Source organism: Brassica oleracea, chromosome C9 (assembly GCF_000695525.1).
Source record: "Brassica oleracea var. oleracea cultivar TO1000 chromosome C9, BOL, whole genome shotgun sequence".
Lineage (NCBI taxonomy): Eukaryota > Viridiplantae > Streptophyta > Magnoliopsida > Brassicales > Brassicaceae > Brassica > Brassica oleracea.
The window spans coordinates 31,386,510-31,395,881 of NC_027756.1; the positions used below are offsets into that span (position 1 = coordinate 31,386,510).

The following is a 9,372-nucleotide window of genomic DNA, read 5'->3' on the forward strand; positions in this document are numbered from 1 at the left end:
CATTCAACCACTATAAAGAGAGAGAGTAAAGATAGCATAATAAGATAGCGTTCTGGTTCAGAATGTTATTTTTGACATAACTCATCATTTAAGATAGCGTTTTGTTTTATCGATGCCATAAAAAAGCCATATATAATTTTAAAACGTTATCTTTAGTCTAGGCCGAAAATAATTTCACTTTTCCCGCGGCTAAGTAGAAGTGAGCCAAATATATTCATTTTTCCACACTTAAAAACAAAAAAAATTTAGCCCCCCCCCCCGCCTCTCTCGCTCTCTCTCTCGACAACCCTCTCCCCCCAAAAGAAAACCCTAGTCTGAAGCTCTGGAAGTCGGTGAAGCCTCCTGCCTCAAATCTGTCTGCGGCGGCGCTGAGGCAAGCTAGGTGACGGCCGATCTCTGGAGTTTCGGTGAGCGGTGTGAAGAGGAGATCCTGAGATGGGTCTGCTTTCGACGGGGGGCGAGCACGCGGTGGAGGAGCTCACGGCGGAGAGCTTCGACGGCGTGGATATCGCTTTGTTCAGCACCGGAGGATCCATAAGCAGAAAGTTCGGACCTTTGGCGGCGGAGAGAGGAACGGTCGTCGTCGTCGACAATAGCTCCGCGTTTAGAATGGCTGACGGCGTTCCGTTGGTGATACCCTGAGGCGGTGAAAGGGATTAGAGGGGGAAATGGTAAAGGGGTCTTGATTGCGAACCCTAATTGCTCGACGATTATCTGCTTGATGGCCGTTATGCCTCTTCATCATCACGCCAAGGTTCAATTAATTTTCTGAGTTTAAACTCTGGGTTTTGTGATACTATGAGTAACGTTTGATTGGTTATATCACAGGTGAAGAGGATGGTGGTTAGTACGTATCAAGCAGCTAGTGGTGCAGGTGCTGCAGCTATGGAAGAGCTTATGCAGCAGACTCGCGAGGTTTTGTCTGATGTTTAAGTGCTGTGGCATCAAGCGGTTAGTCTGATTCATGTATGCTTCGTCCTCTTGCTTGTTTGTAACCAAGGTTATTAATACTGATTTTAATTACTTACTATCAGCTCTTTGTGACTCTTGTTGCTAAGATGAAAAAAAAAAAGAGTTCAACCTGAATATTTCTTTTAAATTGTCTGATCATGTTCTTCTGGAGTGTAGAGGCCTAAGGCTCTTACGGTTGATGACAAGATGATGGTTCTTGGATGCAAGTAAGCTGATAATTTTAAATTAAAAAAAACTACGGTGGCAATAACCACGGAAGAGGCGTCTGGTAACATATCAGACAGCTCCAATATCTCTACCTGAAGGCTCTTGGAAACAGGTAGAGAGATCTTCTTGAGTCTCTTACAAGTTTGAGAGATTGAATCTTTCTTGCTTGTTTAGGTAGCTGGTGGAGTTACAGCTGCTAAAGAGTTCCTTTGAGGTAAGACTTCTTTCTTTTGGCTCAGCTTGATTGAGAGAGTCAATCTTAAAACAATTGAGTGTTAACCCTCAAAGCATGAACACAGTCTATGGCTTATTTTTTCCAGACACTAACAACTGAAGATCGATTACATGTTGCAGTGTGGGCCAAGAGTTTGTAGTGCTTGTACTAATCAGCACAGTCTGCTACTTCATATTCCTTGAATATTTACTGGTAATGCTTGTTTTATTCTCCTGAGGTGTCCCAAAACACGGGCTCTATGTTCTTTAAATGTCATTACAAAGATTACATGACATGACAAGGGTTCTTTATATGTTCTGCAGGTTCGTAGCTTGAATTTACACTTTAAAATATGATTTTTTTTGTGTTTTCATGTTCTTTTGTCTCTTGTTCATGTTATTTTGTTTGTGGCTTGTATACAACCTCCTATTTTACACTTTAAAAAATATGATTTTTTTGTTTCTCATGTTCTTTTGTGTCTCTTGTTCAGCTGCTGAGAGACAGAAGATGTTGGAAGACATGGAACGAGACTTCAAAGATTCTCAACATACACTTCCTACCTGTAGCCGCTACAAAAGATCTTGAATAACTAATCTGAGACAAATTTTGATGTATTGTTACAGCTGCTAAGAGACAGTATGCTTGAAGAAATTGAACGTGAATTCGAAGGTCTCTTATTATCAAATGCAGTAGAATCCAACTAAACGAGTTCACTGATTATGATCAACTGTTTTGTATTAAATCTTGTTTCAGCTGCTAAGAGGAGGTAGCAAAAGGGTGGGTCGCTAGCCTCAGAGACATTAGGTTTAGAGTGGAGAAGGTCCAAACTCGGGTGTGTTACTAGAAAACGGTGACGTTGGGGTACTCGTTGTGACGGCGTCGGTCGTAGTGTGGTGTGGCCTAAGGAGATAGAACGTTAGGTATAGAATTTTATGTGTAGATTTATTTTTTTTGGAAAAAAAAAATTGGTTTAGTTTGGTTTAGTTTGTATACAGTTCATAAATATGTAAACAATTTCGATATATAAATTTTAAAAATATTTTTATTTGCATTTTTTATTTTTTATTTTATATTTAATAAGACTATAATAACAATTATTATCTGCTATTATAAGTTATACAATTGCACAATTAATAAAATGCTATTGAACTGGTACTTTAACATAGCACAAACTAAATGCTATTTAAAGTGCCTAAGAAAAGATTGCGTAGAAGATACAACGTTCGCCAAAATGCTGTGCTAGCTTGTAATAATGTTTTCCTCATGCTATATATGAGCCGTTTTCTTTTAGTGAGCTGAAACTAAAGTTCACAAAAGAGAATCAGTGTTCAATATTGATCGATAGTTTTGTGTCGATATCGATCGACATATCAGTGTTAAAACCGATTGATGGAAGTGTAGTATCATCGATTGATATTTCCATTGCGAAAACCTGCAAAAACCCATTAAATGCAATTTCGTCTGCATAGCATAATAATCATTAAAATCGTTTCGTAATCCCTATTCTATCGTTCCATCAACACAAATTGATCTATACACGCCCTATAATCCCGGTTGTAGTTCATCTTCTATCTCAACCCTAACATGCACGAAAATTTAGAAAATTAAGAGTTCATACCATGTTGATTCATTGATTAAGTGAATTAAACAGATAAGGGGTTGAAAATCGAGTAGATTGAGCTAAAGAATCGTCCGATTTGGTCGAGAAACAAGAGAGAAAGCAAGGAGCGGATGTTTCGAAAGGGTTTTTGGTTTTGTTAATTTTTGACTTAATGTTAACTTAAGTAGGTCCGTGTTTTGCATTTTCTGTCGATCGACAGCCGCTACGATTTTTGTTTTGTTTTGTTTTTTCTTTATACTTAAACTAAATTCTGAAAATTCTAAAACTAGAAATGGGTTGCCTCTCATTCAGCGCTTATTTTAAGTCTTGAGCTTGACTTAAGATCCGATCTGTCTAATGATCAGGAAGGCCTAAATGTAAAGGCCTACTATTTGGCGGTTTTGCCCAATAATGTTTCACTCGTTGCCCATTCACTGTAAATTCTTCCCCTTTATCATTTATAAGTGTAATGGCTCCATAAAGTTTGACATCCACAATAGTGAAAGGACCTGACCAACAAGATCGGAGTTTTCCAGGAAACAGAGTAAGCCGAGAGTTATATAACAGTACTTGTTCATTTGGTTCGAACTGTCTAGAGATGATCTTTTTATCATGATATGCTTTTGTATTCTCTTGATATATTTTCGAGTTCTCATAGTCTAAGTGTCTGATTTCATCCAGCTCGTTAAGCTGCATGAGTCTCTTTTCGGCAGCTGGTTTAGTGTCGAAATTTAACAATTTTAATGCCCATGCTGCTTTGTGTTCTAGCTCAACTGGTAAGTGACAAGATTTTACATAGAGCAGATGAAATAGGGTTGTTCCTAGTGGAGTTTTGAATGCAGTTCGGTAAGCCCAAAGTGAATTGTCCAGTTTTCTAGACCAATCTTTCCTAGAGGTTCGTACAATCTTTTCTAAGATTTCTTTGATCTGTCGATTTGAGACTTCTACTTGTCCACTTGTTTGCGGATGGTAAGGTGTAGCAACTCTATGGTGCACTCCGTTTTTCTGGAGTAATCCGTCAAAAACTTTGTTGATAAAATGAGAGCCACCGTCACTGATGACTACTCGAAGAACTCCAAATCTTGGAAAAATAATGCTCTTGAAAAGCTTGATAACTGCAGATGCGTCATTTGTCGGGGAAGCTACTGCTTCAACCCATTTGGATACATAATCAACAGCAACTAGGATGTACTCGTTCCCGTACGAGGAAGGGAAAGGACCCATGAAGTCTATCCCCCAGCAATCAAAGACTTCTACCTCTAAAATAGATTTCTGGTCCATTTCATGTCTTTTGCTGATTTTTCCACTTCGTTGGCATCTGTCGCATTGTGCTATATATGCATGAGCATCGCGAAACATGGTTGGCCACCATAATCCTGCTTGAAGAATTTTTGATACCGTTTGAAAGGTTACAAAATAGCCAGGCCGTAGTCGGATCCATGGCATTGGAATAAAATGTCTGGTGTTTCAGTTTCGGCAACACAACGTCTATATATCCCGTCAGGGAAATGTCTGTAGAGGTATGGTTCATCCCAATGATATCTCCTAACTTCTCTCAATTTTTATTTCTTGTATAACCCCTGAGTTCTTCAGGTTCTACGTCAGCAGCTAGATAGTTTACTATAACTATATCAGCGTACCAAGGTCTATTCCTTAAACTTCTTTCGACTGCATGCACCCCCCCCCCAACTTAAACTTCTATCTCCGGGAGTATCGTGTTCAGGATGTAAGGTGTTGCAGGCGACACTGACTTTTATATCAATAGTGATGGTTATGGAGGAAGTGTCTTGGTCTTGATCATCGGGAGTGTCGATTGACGCAGCATCGCTGGTGTCGATCGATGGCTCCTCTGATGTAAGACATACGTTACCGACGAATGATGAATCCGTTTGGTAAACATTCTCTGTCGGCAAGAAATCGTCGACATGGACGTCATCCTCTACTCGTATTCGGGAAAGGTGATTTACGACTCCGTTTTCTACTCCTCGTTTGTCTTTAATCTCTAAGTCAAATTCCCGGAGTACCAGGATCCATCGCAAGAGTCGTGGTTCCGCTTCTTTCTTCTGCATTAAATATTTTATCGCAGCGTGGTCGGTGTGAACAATGACTCGCGAACCGACTAGGTATTGGCAGAATTTTCCAAATGCATAAACTACAGCAAGTAGTTCTTTTTCTGTTGTTGCATAATTCCTTTGTGCCTCATCGAGAGTTCGACTGGCATAGTAAACAACATGTAACTTTTTGTCTCTCCTTTGGCCTAGAACTGCTCCTACAGCGAAATCGCACGCATCACACATAATTTCGAAAGGAAGATTCTAGTCAGGTGCTTGTACGACGGGGACAGTTATTAAGGCTTTCTTTATCTCTTCAAAAGCTTTTACGCATTCCGGTGTGATGTTAAATTTAAGTTCTTTGCATAGGAGGGTTGTGAGTGGTCTGGCAATTTTGCTGAAATCCTGTATAAACCTCATATAAAATCCGGCATGCCCGAGAAAATTTCTCACATCTTTTACGTTTGTGGGTGCAGGTAAACCGGTCATTACCTCAATTTTGGCTCGATCTACTTCTATACCAGTAGCAGATACTTTGTGTCCAAGGACGATTCCATCGCTAACCACGAAGTTGCAGTTTTCCCAATTTAGAACAAGGTTCTTTTCTTCACATCTTTGATATATTTCATATTTGCATTGTTTTAACCATCCATTTTGTACATATTGATCATATAAATTAGAAATTAAGCATCTTTAGGATCCATATTGCATTCATATGTCTTTATCAGGTATTGGAGTGTCCTATGGAGCGATTTGGAGTGTTTAGAAGATTTGTGGTTCAAGAAGAGATGGAAAGTGAACATTGGTCGAGTTGGAGCAAGCCGACGCGAGGTCGAGACCATGGGATCGCCTACCCGCGTAGCCTAACCTAGAAAGCGAGCCGACGCGAGGTCGACGACGCAGGATCGTGGACCCGCGCGCATAAAAGAGAAGCCTCGACAACAATCCGACGCTGGGTGGAGCACGGCTTACCCGCGCGCATGACAGAGACGCTCGACGACAATCCGACGCGAGTTGGAGCACGCGGGGTCTCCTACCCGCGCGCAAGATGAGACGTTTGGCGACAATCCGACGCGGGTTGAAACGACGTGGGTTGGGGCCGATGAACTTTACCCGAGTCGTAACTTTGCCTTAGTCGAATTTACACATTTTTAAGGGCTTTTTAGACTTTTTAATGGAAACCATTAGGTTTTCTAGGGATTGTATAAATACCCTTATTATCCAAAAGTTGGGACTTATCTTATTATCTATCAAATCAAAGACCATTTTTGGAGTGAAAGATCTATACTTGATCATTATCTTTTGTGATTGCTTGATTGCTTTGATCATTAATCATGTTTAGACTTAGATCAACTAATGATTTAGTGTCTACCATGATAATGAGTAAGTAGTCATCTTTGGATTCATGGGTTAGGATGATTAGGATGATTAAGTGATGATCTAGAATGTTTCGAATAGATTAATATGTTTCCTTGTTTGATTAAGTGATCTTAATGCTAATCTAGAGTTGGCCAACTCAGATTAGAAATTTAGACATTTCATCGCCTGAAAGGTGTTTGATGAAATGTCTGAGCCAACTCAACATGCTCTTAACTTACCCTACCAAAGACATTTGATGTTGGGGGAGTTTTGATAGTTGAATGATCTATTCTTAATGATTGCTAGCTAGACACAAACCAAAGAAATTTGATGTTTGATCTATGAGAGTAAATGAGCTTTTGTATTAATAAATAACTAGCTTAGAAATGTTATCTAGAGTTAGGGAAATGTGTTGATTGAAGCTTGCCATTTTAGATTAAACCTTAGTCATCTGAAATCAAATTCCTATACCCATGGCTCCTCCTTTATCCAATTGCTTGAAAGTTCCTAGTTAGTTGTGTTAGAACATTGTTAGTTTAATCAAACCACTTCATTGAACTGAATGCACTTAGATTAAGTTTGAACCTTCATTCTCTTTGCTTCAAAATGCTTAGAAATGAATGGACATCTTAAATACTACATGATTTGAATTAGGACCCTTGAAAAGGCCATTTCAAATTTGGCGCCGTTGCCGATTCTAAGTTGATTTTGACATTGAGATTTGATCCTTACTTGAGACTAAGTCTTATTATTATTATATCTAGTACTGATACTCTCTCCTAGCCTTTTTGTATCTCAGGTGCATGAACTTGCGGAGCGGAAGTCAAACAGACCTAGTTCCAAGAGTTGAAGACATTAGAGCACTTGAAAGGGATATTGTAAGGAGAAGAAGAGAAGAAGAGAAGAAGAGCAACATGCTCACTTAGACAGATTGGGGTTTGTGATGGATCAACATCAGAATCAGCCTCAAGATGGAGAGGGTAATGACCAAGGAGGTACCAACCTTAGGCGACAACACCCACCGCGCCAAGCTAGAGCTATTGGCACACATGATGAGCCCAATATCCATGGGCATAGAGCTGGCATCAGAGCACCAGCTGTGGAAAACAACAACTTTGAGATCAAGTCAAGCTTGATAAACATGATCCAGAGCAACAAGTACCATGGTCTTGCCTTGGAGGATCCACTAGACCACTTGGATAACTTTGATAAGCTGTGTGGAACAACAAAGATCAATGGTGTCTCTGAAGATGCATTCAAGCTAAGGCTGTTTCCATTCTCTTTGGGAGACAAAGCTCACACATGGGAGAAGAGCCTTTCAAGAAATTCAATCACGAAGAAAGCTTTCCTCACCAAATTCTTCTCTACTTCAAGAACTGCTAAGCTAAGGAATGAAATCTCTAGATTTCATCAAAGGAATCTTGAAGGCTTTGGAGAAGCATGGGAAAGGTTCAACAACTACATCTCTCAATGTCCTCATCATGGCTTCAATATGGAGAGTTTGTTTAGTACTTTCTACAGAGGTGCTTTGCCTAAATTTAGAAGCCACCTTGATACTGCTAGCAATGGTTTCTTCTTGGGGAGTACTGAAGAGATGCTTTGGAGCTTGTAGAGAATATGGCTAAGAGTGATTCAGTCTACAATGATGAGCATGATAGAAGCAACAGAGGCAGTGGAGGTGATGACACAAACACAAAGAAAAAGTTGAAGGCTCTACAAGATAAGATGGATTTGCTTCTTTCTGATAGAGCCAAACAAGAGAAAGTAAACTTTGTTGGTGAGCAGAAACAAGAGGAGACAGTTGTGGTTCATGAAGTTGATGGTCTAGAAGGTCAAGAAGAGGTATGTTTTGTGAATGCTAATGGGACATGGTACAAGAAGGAGCCTAACTTTCAGTACAACAACTACCAACAAAAGCCCTTCTACAACAACCAACAAGGTGGTTACCAAGCTAAGCAAAACTACTCTCAAGGCTTCTCCTCCAAAGGAAATCAGTCTACACAAGGCTAAGCCGGATCTTCTACTTCTGCTCCACAAGAGAGTAGCACTGATGCAATGTTGAAACAGATCTTGGAGTCCCAAACTAGAAGTGAGAAGCACATTGGATATGAGCTGAAGAACCTTCACACCAAAGTTGATGGAAGCTACAATGACCTCAACAACAAGTTCCTACAACTCTCCTCTCACTTCAAGGCTTTGGAGAATCAGTTTTCCTCTATGCCTTCAACCTCCAAGCGCCCAATGAGATCTCTACTAGGAAAATTAGAGCAGAATCCCAAAGAGTATTGCAATGTTATCCTCTCTACTACTTCTTCTGAGATTGAGCTGAGTGATCATGAGAAAGAGGTGGATCAAATTGACAGCTTCTTGTATGGAACAGAATTTGTTTCCCAGGCTGCATGACAGATTGTGGATAAGATTGAACACAAGGCTATGGAGAGGGTAAAGGCACACGCTGAACTTAAGGTTGCAGCAGAGAATCTGAAGAGTGATGAGCACAAGGCTGAGAATCAAGTTGAAAGAGAGGTTGTGCATAGGCTAAAGGAAGTAAAGTTGAAAGGAACCACTGAGGTTGAGCAGTCACCTTATGATAAGCTCCCATTTCCACAAAGGGTCCTCACCAAAGCTCAAAAGAAGGTGATCTCCAAGTTCAGAAAGGACATGAGTGCTGTAGGAGTCAAGCTTCAAGAGATCCCACATATGCGTGATGCTCATGTTCAAATGATGCTCATCAGGGACATTCTACCTCACAAAGAAGAAGTAGCAGAGCTTCTAGACATCTCTACTATGCAGCTTGATCCACCAGTCACACCAAAGTCTATTCCCAAACTAGAAACCCAAGGGCAGTTCACCTTGTCTTGCTCCCTTGGTAAGTTCACACTTGATGATGCTCTTGTTGATTCTGGTGCAAGTGTGAATGTGATCTCAATGGAGATGGTGAAGAGTCTTGGGATTGAAAACATGGAACT

The 9,372-nt window shown here is 40.3% G+C and overlaps 1 long non-coding RNA gene across 6 annotated transcripts; it reads left to right on the forward strand.

The window, feature by feature from the left end:
* The first annotated feature begins 234 nt into the window (after nucleotides 1-234).
* LOC106313963 lies at nucleotides 235-2,388 on the forward strand. Of its 6 annotated transcripts, none has more exons than XR_001264542.1 (7): nucleotides 235-754; nucleotides 829-1,000; nucleotides 1,129-1,291; nucleotides 1,354-1,393; nucleotides 1,500-1,716; nucleotides 1,884-2,062; nucleotides 2,147-2,388. It is a non-coding gene; the product is annotated as an uncharacterized LOC106313963 (long non-coding RNA). The 6 variants fall into 6 exon arrangements; XR_001264538.1 differs by having other exon boundaries at nucleotides 1,500-1,606; XR_001264543.1 differs by having other exon boundaries at nucleotides 1,534-1,716.
* The last annotated feature ends 6,984 nt before the right edge of the window (nucleotides 2,389-9,372 follow it).